General features: G+C 39.8%; 1 protein-coding gene across 1 annotated transcript in view; it reads right to left on the minus strand.

Moving 5' to 3' along the window:
- LOC108626241 (uncharacterized) overlaps positions 1 to 7,022 on the minus strand; it is a 113,200-nt gene extending 106,178 nt beyond the window's left edge. Inside the window, exon 1 of the mRNA XM_018026821.2 lies at positions 6,792 to 7,022. The gene's annotated coding sequence lies outside the window, so the exon portion shown is untranslated. The remainder of the gene's footprint in view (positions 1 to 6,791) is intronic.
- Between the last annotated feature and the right edge of the window lie 4,536 nt (positions 7,023 to 11,558).

Consider the following 11,558-nt stretch of genomic DNA (forward strand, 5'->3'; position numbering starts at 1 on the left):
AAATTCATCGAAGCATAAATTTCTCTGCATTTATAATAACCATACTCGCGTTTCTTAGTATATTGATGTCAACTATTTTGACTTTGGAGTGGGACTAACGCGTAAGTAGTCTACATACTAACATTTTCCGAACGTTTCCACCTCCAGACACGTTTTTCCCGGAGATTCGCAAAAATAAATCGTCCCATAAAACCGTCTCCGTTACCGCGACGTATTTCAGAGGACGGGACGCGTCGCGCCGTACCGATCCTAAACGCGAGTATTCGATGCTCGGTGGCTCGTATTTTTCACACTTGGCGTAATTTTACGATACAATGAAACCGCGGCTCGGCTACGTACGTACATATGTATGTATGTAGGTATCTCTCGCTGACCTGACGTTTGAGCGACGCCCGCGCACCGGAATAAAGCGTTTCCGAAAACGACATGCGCACCAGCCGGTGGCTATCGTAAACCAGGAGTTTACTTCCGCCAGAAATATCAAACCGTCCAACTTTTGTCCTCCCGTTATATCTTTCACAATATAATCTTCGAAGCAAGGAAAGATCTTTTAACAATTTGTTTGTTACAAAACAAGAAATTAATATCTAAATCTCGTATTTATTAGAATATGAACTATACTGATTAATCTTGTCATGTTTCAGAAATTGCGGATAACTGTAACAAAGTTTTAGAAATTACAGATTTTTTGGGAATAAATTCGTTCTATTACGACTTTTATTGAAATCAGATTTATTACTGCGGGAACCTGATATCCTGCTTCCTGTCGCCCAGCAAATTTCCGGCGAGGAGTTTACCATCCGTTCGACTCGTTCTAAGCATCTGTGCCGCGGCCCAGCTCAATGAAGCCCGCGGATTTTCGGAAAGTTTACGCCTCGCAAATTGCCCCGCTCCATTTTCCCTTCCCGAAGTTCTCGATCGCGTTAACCCACTTACCCTCCGTTTCTTTTTTTTTTATTTACAACCCGCGAGCAGGCCTAGCCTAGAGGAGGTCGCCGCGCCGGAAGCTTCATTAGCAAGAAGCAGCGTCGATTTATCAAGAGCGTTTTAATGAGCACCTCTTAGAGGACGATTTTTATTCCTTGAACTGGGTCACCGCGGAAGAAAAGGGAGGAGGGCGACAATGGCGAGGATCTTTGTCTGGCCGAGGCTCGCCATGGAAATATCTAGGTATTCGGGATATTAAAGACTCGGGAGAAGCGGAGACGTAGCGATCGTATCGATCGACGGAGGTAAAACACGTAGAAAAAAAAATGCTGCATCGAAGAAAGAAGACAAGCCAGGAGGCAGAAAGGTGTCACTGCTCATTTTCCAGTCCGGTTTACTATTTTTATCCCGGTTACGGAAAAACGAACACTTACGGTTGATTATAAAAATAATTTCCTGACGATGGGGCACAGGTTTATGGATCGGCCGGCTAGAAAAGAGCCTCATCAATCCTATGTAGATTCCACCGTCGATTGATGTTCTGCAGGAATGTGAAAAATTTCGGTAGACACTTTTTAGCAAACTCCCGTGGAAAATATTCTGATTAATTGCCGTGTAGAACTAATCCTCTGACTTCTTCGCAACGGCTGCCTGCGAGTATTAATAACGCGAGTCTTAAAAGTGATAGATCGCTATTTCTTGCAAACAATTAATTCGTTCCGACGATCAATGAAAACGTAATTAATCTACGATACTAACGGAAGGGCTTCTCCTCGTTCCTTTCACCAACGTTATTGCTGGTTACTCATAAAAATCCAATTAGGTCGAATGAATATCGCCAACTCCACTTTCCTATATTGTATCTACATTACTGTTCAAAAGTTTCTAACAGAGAAATACACTATTCCTTAATATAATATTTAATATCTTATCTAATATTTCCTATAGAATATAATTCATTCACAATACATACTCTATTTTCTGATATAAAAAATTGATTACATTTTAATAATTATCCAAAAATAAAATATCAATTCTTCCATTCATCACAGAATCTGTGTATCTGTTAAATAAGCCAGGGCAGAAGTTACATCGGAGATGAATGGAAGAAACTTTTGTGCGAAAGTGTACGAGGGGAAAAAGAATTCGAGAATCGAAGCATTCAGCCACAGTGGGAAATGCGGTGGCGATAATGGTATCCCTCTCTCCATATCCGCGTACCGCGATCACTTCCGGCGGTAGGCAGCTTTTTTTCCAAGCCGACCACGCGATAACGGCAATCGGAATTAATTTCTTCGCGAGTGGCCAAACCTTTTAACGGTTCTCCCACAGAACTGTGAACCTATTAACGAGCCACTTTTTCACTGATCCTCAAGATAATGATAAAGTGCTCGACATTCACCTAATATTCTTTTATCATTTTGATGCACACAAGAGGCTGACAACGTTCCACCGAAGGAACGACACCCGATTTCTGCATCAGACAGTTTGGTACCTGAACATCTGCAGATATCTGAGAATATGATATATAATTTCAAGCGAAATTGTGAGCGGAGGTTCAAAGTGAAATAAAGTAACGTGGAAGCGCGTGGTTAAAAAGTAAGTAATTAAACCCCCCCACGCGACTCGCCCGCGGGCTGCTTTCATCTCCTCCGGTCGAAATTCATTGGCGGCCGTCGAGGGAGAAGTTTGTTCGGTTTTTAAAGTCGCGCGACGACGACGCGACAGTTTTTCCCCTGCGCTCGGGGAGAGCATTCGAAGAAGGCGAGAGAACATCAAAGAACGTTAGAACAACCGGTCGGTATTCGCCTCGGAAACCGCCGTTGGAATTTTTCAACTTTTCTCATCGGACCGTCGAACCTGTCGTGCGACTGAGGAAACTTCTTTCCACCGGGTAAGAAAAAAGGTAAGGAAGGAGAGAGAAAGAGATGATCATGAGAAAAAAGAAAGACGGGGAATAAAAAGGAAGAAAGTCGAGCGAGCGCGTTACCCGCGCGAGCTGATCTTTCCAGGCGTGAATCGTGGTCGGGTTCGAACTTTTAATTACCTGGTGCTTAAGTAACGGTCTACGCAGGCCTGAGAAGAAAGGAGGAGGAGGGAAAAAAAGCGAACGAAATGGCCTGCGGAACGTGCCGCGAGAGGCTCGCCGTTTGCGGAACAGACTTAAGCAACCACTCGAAACTGCTTCCCTAACAAGAACGGAAATCTTTCAAGCATCCTTTCCAACGACGGCGGGGGCCCCGATGGCAATTCGAACTTCGGGCAACGCTCGTTTTTTCAATTAATTAAACCCGGCGCGGCGCATTGCAAGCGCCAACGATTCTACTCATATAAACTCTACGCCCGGGGGGGAAATGATTCTATAATTGGAATCCCGTTTCGAATCGGTATTGAAAATGCCGTTGATCACCGAAGTTATTGGAAATTTTTCAATACGGGGTTCCATCGCGTTTCAAATTAATTTTATTCTCCGTCTGTTCTGGCTAATAAATATTAGAGTTAATTAAATACTTTATTCATTCCTGTCTTGACCGATGGTTAGTACACTGATTTACAGAAAAGAAGATAATCAAGAATAAAATGCATATTATTATTTTTTTAGAAGAAATTGAAATTCTAAACCGACGACGTTGCAAGTGTTACAGTTTGCACAATCGTCCGTTTTGGAAACGGTAAACTTAGTACACGTTAATTAAATGAAAAATAGAAGCAGGATACAGTCTGAATGAGAGAATCCGGTTCAGAAATTACATGAAATTTTGAAAGCCCGTTTCATTTCAGCGAGATACAGGGAACAATTTGAAACCGGACGCAACATTTTATCTGGTTTTGCTAGTACAACGCGCAACTCTCGTGAGTAATGGAACGGCTATTTATTCCTGGACAAATTCAATAAGAGTCGACGATCAATCATGTAGTAATGCTCATCGTGGAATCATTTGTATCGTTTCATCATTAAAGATGATCTGTTACGAAGAACGTAATACGCTTTACGATGCAAGATTAATCACACCTAAAAGCCAGCTACCCAATGTATTCAGCTCTATTGCCCTTCGTGAGAATTATTTAATCTGAGAATCATCGCGCAGATCAAAATTGAAACTAATTACTTTTCCAAAGAGAACCATAAAAATTACTTGATACTTCCCTGGATAAAATTCAAGTCGAAATAAAAAATAAAATTGTTTTCCGCTTGCCAAACTGAATAATCAATGCCAATTCTTCAGGAATCAAAGCAATGAATATAAAACACGCAATCAAAAATAGTATCCGTAGCGAGCTAATATAAAGTGACAGTGTATTGTGTTAAATGGTTGATAAACAAGCGAGTGAAAAATTCGCGGCTGATTTTTCGTCGCGTATTTCCCAACGGGCGAGTCCCGGTATATTTAATTGAAAAACGTGTAATTCGTAATTTCCCACGGGAGCGGACGCGACGCTCTCTTGATCGTTAAGCTTCGCGACGAGAAATCCATGGGACGATTTCGGGCTGGAATCTACCCCTGATCACCTCTTCGTTTTTCTTCTACCTAAATTCGCCGATTCGTATCGACCCCGAGCTTAAATAAATTAACGCGAGCCCCCAATCGTCGTTCCTTTCGTTTGCCCGTGCTTATTCCTGTTAAAACGTCGATCGCGGAGTTTACTTAGGATCGTTCGATTTAAATCTTCGACTTTTACGAAAGCATTAATTAAGCGACTTAAACGAACGAGGATTATGATACAGCTACGAGCCTCGAGTCTTTCTACTTATATTATCGAATACACAATTCCACGATTTTTTGTTTCATCGAATTTAATATTTTTGAAGAATCGCGAGGTGAATAAAGTTTCACGTTTATTCTACAAAAATTACGATATGTACCTCATTACTGATACATGTAATGATTTAAAAAAAAGGAAGTGGGTGCACGGAAAGCTTTAAACATTGTTGTTGTTTTCCAACGAGAGGTATGGCAAACAACATGATGGAAATGAACGGAGGCTTTCGTCCCGGCGATTCCGTAAAATGCCAAGAGAGGTTTAAACGCGACCCAGTTTTCAAAAAGCTCTTTTTATTACCAAGAATGCATTCGACATTTTTTTTTCCACGTATAATCTACGATGATAGAAGCGTTCATTAACATCGCGGAACAGGAATCAGTGTGCATCAACTTATTCGCGGTTAGAACGCAAATAAAAAAGCCTGGGAAAATTTCGCAGGCGCAGCGTCCAACAAAAAATTTCTATAATTAATTCCTCAAAAGCGAACTGTAGCGTCCACTAGAAAAAAACATTGGCCGTTTCATTTATTTTTCATTCTCTTTGGGGAGCCCGACCGTAGTTTCTAAACTCGCCAGTTTTCGGTCACCGGATCGGACACGAATCGGGATTAACATGCTGGTTGGAATGAAATTTTCCGCGTCGGTAGGAAACTTCCGCGCGTTATCAATTATTCCTCCGCGTTATCGGTTGCGGCGAGACATGCCGGGGCAAACGGCACGGCTTTGATCCCGGATATAAAAGACGCGAGCGATTTGCGGGCAGAAAATGTGTTCCGCGGCCTCGCGAAATGCGCAAGGGAATATCGAGTCGTACATTCAATCCGACACAGTGAATCATCCGGACAGAGATGATAGTTCACCGACCGCGAACAACAATTTATTTATCTGACCGAAACGGTTTTTCGTGGAATCATCAGCGAGGACGCGATTATTCAATTATTGGTAACTACGAAAGAGAATTATGGAACTCCGCCGTGCAAAATCGATTGATTGATTGATTGATTGATTAGACAACAACTAGTATGACGCGAGTTCCTGACAATTTTTAAATCGCGCGTACGGTACTGTTTCAGGACTTATTAATTAGTAGAGATTAGCTCGATCTTGTTACAGTCATTAATCACGAAGTAATTCAACGGCCGTCACAATTTTGCGAACGATTAAGTTTCCGAAGGGATTACCAAAACTCATTAATTACTCGAGTATTAATTTATTAGAAACAACAAACTTTCATTAGGACCTGTGCTTATAAATAATTAGCGTACTTCGGTAATTAATTGGGTAATTACAAAATATGAAATATAAATGTTTTTCGAAGTACAAAGTAATGCAACAGGAAATTAATTACTTTCTTATTTCCTACCTCTAACTATAAGCAAGCCAGCAATGACACCAACACGTTTACATTTTAGCAAATATTTCAATGATTAAAATAATTACTGACGTGAATTTATACATTTAAAATAGCCATGTATATACTTTGTATATCCTCAGGCACAATTTATTAATCCATTGATCCTCGCGTTGTATGTTTAATTAAAACGCACAAAGCTAATAACTTGTGTCTCAATCCGAAGAATAATCAGTGTACAGGGGAAATCCCGCCCTCATTGGACAGGAAATAACAAAATAATCTATTGATAATGCAAATAGAAATATCACTCGTTAACGATATTCCTCGTATATTTTTTCCTGGCACGCGGTCTGTACAAAGGGAAACACGTACAAGCATTGCGTTTATTAAATTAATGATTCAATCGAATAAATGCCCCTTCGCATGCATATTGTGAAAATCTGAATTAAAATATGTAACTATCTATTAATTCTTGTCAAATTCGAATGACCGGATGAATAATTTCTTTATACATATGCTAGGCTCCAAGTGAATTTAATGCAACTTATGAAATTAGGTTAGGTCATGTAAAAAGTAGTGCATATTGTACTTACGTGCTATTCATGTAAATCTTATTATAATTAGATATCAGGACATCTGTTAAAACGTAGATACATCATAGATAAAGATAATACAAAGAGAAACGCTTCAAAGAGGAAAAGTTCACCGCCAATTAGCTTAACGTGCAAATGTTATTAATAACATACCTGTTCCCAAGGCGACTCGTCCAAATCCAGATGAGCACACATGGCCAGGAACTGCATCGTTTTCAATTACTATCCATCACGGTATGACACGAAGCGAATTGCGGTAACACAATTCGAACACTGAACCTCCGCATATAGAATAACACATGAGCGTAGCGCGAGTTGCTTCGGCAGAGAGACACGAAGACCCGTTCGTACGCGACAGCGACCGGAGGCGAACTGCCCTTCGTAACATGCGGGTTGCGCGCCACCAACTAAAGCGTGCCGGCGATTCTACCCGAGGCGCGGTAGAGGGGGAAACGAGAGGTTGGTCCTTGTAACGAGTTTTCTTCGGGGTAAACGCGTGTGAAATCGTACCGTCTCATGTTTTTACTGATCCTCACCCTCCACGGCCGATTAAATCCCATTTGGAGATACGATTTAATTAATTAGATCCGATACGCGTAATAGAACTAGTGTCCGAACTTCCGAACGCGCAGTGTAATGAAACGTTGGTCGCACAGCTGAATTGTTAACCTAACACTGAGAAGGTAAGAAAAAATTTATATACGTAAGCCAGCGAGCGTTGTATTTATATTCTCGTGTACCAACTCAGGCTGTTCTCCCTCCTGGCACTGAAAAATATCATAACAATGCTGTTACTAATTGTAAGCGTATTCTGAAACTAAAAATATACTTCAGAGACAAGGTAAATACTCCTCTTTATTATGCATTGCTTTACAAATTTTATCTTAATGAAATTCACTTGGTGCGATTTATATAGATAATAGTCTCAACATATCAATTTATAAAATAATTTATATATGTTTGAACATCATAGTGGACACTATTAAATGGCGGATCGAGATTCCACATGTAATTGCAATATTGAAAATATTTCAGTGGAAATATTCTTCATACTTTTACGTTGCCCGTACTGGGTAACTCCCGGTATTCCTTGAAAGTATTTAATTATCTGACATTCGCATCAAACAGGCTGAACTCGTGATATGATGGCAGACAGCTTGAGCTCGTACTTGGTCATTGACCCGCGGCTTTTTCATTTACATGTACCTGCCATTTATTTGCCGTACAGGATGTATAAGCTAAAATATCGGCAAATTTCAGCTATCATGAGTTTTCAATATAAATCCTACTCCTTTCTGATTTACTGTTCGTCTGCTAAATAAAAAGTGTAAAATATTTGTAAATCTGGACCAGATTCTGTGACTGATTAATATGTATATTCGCGATTGTATCATAGCTTTAGTATCACTTTTTAGTATTTGAAGCTGATTGGATATGCTGAATAAAATTCAGCATGCAAAAGAGAATGATATGTAAAATATCAGAAAATTAGTTACTCTGGAAACTAATATACATTCGCGACTGTATCAAAGCCGTAATAGTTTCTCATGAATTGCGTTACTCCACGCTGAGTTCTACTCTATAGAGACGTTCGATATATACATATACTTTGGCAAGAAAGGGAATAATGACAACATTTACACGGGACTCCTACCTACGAGTTTCGAGCGAACTCGCTGTGCATTCTGGCCGTACGAATGCAATCTGCTGCTGCACCAATTCGCAATACGTACACACGGCAAAGCGCTTGTATATAATTGTGTTATAATAGCTATCGCAGGTGTCGGCTCGTTAAATTGTTAATACATTGCTTCGCGAGTCTCGCGGTAATTTCACCGATTAATGTCGTACAATTGCCCTGTTTTAATTCCTCCCAGCGATTCATTGGAACAACGTCCAAAGACTTGTGAGAGTAAATATTAGAAATGTATGAATTATCAATTGCAATCGACATTCGTTATTTTAGCTGACGAAAGATTCTTCGAAGTAGTAATCCTCTTTTCTGATATATGTATATAAGAATTTTTAATTTACTTAACCACTTGTTATGGAGCGAAATGAGAAATATTTCACAATGTGTTAGGAAGGGTGGTTTGAGGCGCGGTCAATATTATCACAGCGAGGCTCCGGCAGACGCGAACGTCTAATGATAATTAATTACCGGATAGTGCTGAGAATAATTAATCGTTGGGAAATAATTAATCGTGCTGGATGATAAAATGAACATGATTGGGCCGTAATTTATAATCGAAGTGCCCGAGAAAATCCTCAATAAACCCCCGTGAAAAAATTTGCTTCCTCATGAAGCGATGAAACACGCTTAAAAATTAATAAAACTTTTTGCTTAATTACAATTCATTACATATTATATCCTATAGATTTTATATCATGGAATTTGTTGCGGAATATGTATGTACGTATTTATTCCACATTCTTCCTAACGCTTCCTACCCCACGACGTAAGACCGCGACAGCATAAAACATTCGTCGCAGGGTGGTGCCTCGCATACATACACTTTCCGCACTTCTGATAACCCGTTCAATATTCCAAACGTAACTGCCGAAATTCAAGAAACGATCCACGTAGCGGAAAAATGACGGTCGCGGAGCGAAACTAACACCAGCTACACAGAAATACGTACTCCTACTCGGCAGACGTTGAAACCCCCTCCGCAAGACCGATCGATCAGCCCTTAGGAACGGGTTCGAGTCGCTATTCCAAAAAATCAAATTTCAATTGCACAAATTAACCCGTTATTAAATTCTCAAATTACATGCTTATTAGCTATGGAAATCAATAATGTACTTAAATATAGTCACTTTAGAGATTCACGTTATGTAATTATTATAATAATTAATAATTAACAAGCTACGTTTCATAATTGCTCGACGATTTTTAAACATAGATAGAAATACGCAATTGATATCAGATCCCGAAATCACATTTTAAATTTGCTTGTTGCCCACTGAAAACGGATAGAGGTAACATAATTTCCTATTGGGTCATAGAATTGATATTTGAATCGAGCTAAAAATGAAACACGGGTAGGGATGGCTGATTATCCGCACACGAGTGGCGGTAGATGAACCGACCCTTTACAATTTGTCTGCCAGTTTGATTTGGCTTGATTCGGTTTGATTTTGGTTCACCCTAATTCGACGCAGTTACCGGCGCGGCCCAGCCGGCATTAACGATTTGCGGTCGCCTACAATTTACCTCCGCGGTTCCTGTCTTTCAAATTTTCCCTGCGGTTTCACGAACGATTTCATTTCGTTAACGCTGTGAATCCAAAAGAAAACATTACATTCGAACAGACTGCAATGGTACGGACCTCAAATCTCGATGAATAATTTTAAAAGATAAATGTTATGCAAATCCGGTTCTAAACCACAGTCGGGTTCCCTAGAAAGGGACAGTGATATTCGCGCGACACTGGTTGGTATAAACGGAATAAATTCCATTCGCGAAAACCCTGGTGACCAATGCATCGTTTCAATACTAACGGTTAGAGTTAAATGGCTTGAAAATTACGTACGGTGCTAACGTCAAGAAATTGCTTCGTTCAAGAGGAATTTGATAGATTTATGCTATTGAGTGGAATCGATGTTGCGCCGGGAATAATACTGGAGCCTACACAAATTATATCTGTTCAATCGTCTGTATTATGTATCCAAATGGCTATCGAATTCCTTTAGCATAACTAAGTTTCAGAGAGTAAATATTCTTAAAAGTAAATCTACTATAGTAGACAAGATATATGAGTACAGGTTTCACATACGTTCGGCTGCCCATGAAAAATTAAGAATGATTCAACTGCTCTTTCTGAAACTGTACTGAAGTAATATTGGGGAACAAGATGGATGTTGCGTTTTCTGTTTCCCTAGGAACGAACCGAGTTTCGTTTTGACTTCTATTCCAGCAATATTGAAGAAGCTGTTTTTCTCAATTCGTCGTAAAATTTTTATTAAATTCTCAAATTACATGCTTATTAGCTATGGAAATCAATAATGTACTTAAATATAGTCACTTTAGAGATTCACGTTATGTAATTATTATAATAATTAATAATTAACAAGCTACGTTTCATAATTGCTCGACGATTTTTAAACATAAATAGAAATACGCAATTGATATCAGATCCCGAAATCACATTTTAAATTTGCTTGTTGCCCACTGAAAACGGATAGAGGTAACATAATTTCCTATTGGGTCATAGAATTGATATTTGAATCGAGCTAAAAATGAAACACGGGTAGGGATGGCTGATTATCCGCACACGAGTGGCGGTAGATGAACCGACCCTTTACAATTTGTCTGCCAGTTTGATTTGGCTTGATTCGGTTTGATTTTGGTTCACCCTAATTCGACGCAGTTACCGGCGCGGCCCAGCCGGCATTAACGATTTGCGGTCGCCTACAATTTACCTCCGCGGTTCCTGTCTTTCAAATTTTCCCTGCGGTTTCACGAACGATTTCATTTCGTTAACGCTGTGAATCCAAAAGAAAACATTACATTCGAACAGACTGCAATGGTACGGACCTCAAATCTCGATGAATAATTTTAAAAGATAAATGTTATGCAAATCCGGTTCTAAACCACAGTCGGGTTCCCTAGAAAGGGACAGTGATATTCGCGCGACACTGGTTGGTATAAACGGAATAAATTCCATTCGCGAAAACCCTGGTGACCAATGCATCGTTTCAATACTAACGGTTAGAGTTAAATGGCTTGAAAATTACGTACGGTGCTAACGTCAAGAAATTGCTTCGTTCAAGAGGAATTTGATAGATTTATGCTATTGAGTGGAATCGATGTTGCGCCGGGAATAATACTGGAGCCTACACAAATTATATCTGTTCAATCGTCTGTATTATGTATCCAAATGGCTATCGAATTCCTTTAGCATAACTAAGTTTCAG

The sequence above is a fragment of the Ceratina calcarata genome, unplaced genomic scaffold (assembly GCF_001652005.2).
Source record: "Ceratina calcarata isolate Rehan_Ccalc_2016 unplaced genomic scaffold, ASM165200v1 scaffold39.2, whole genome shotgun sequence".
NCBI classification, from domain to species: Eukaryota; Metazoa; Arthropoda; class Insecta; order Hymenoptera; family Apidae; genus Ceratina; species Ceratina calcarata.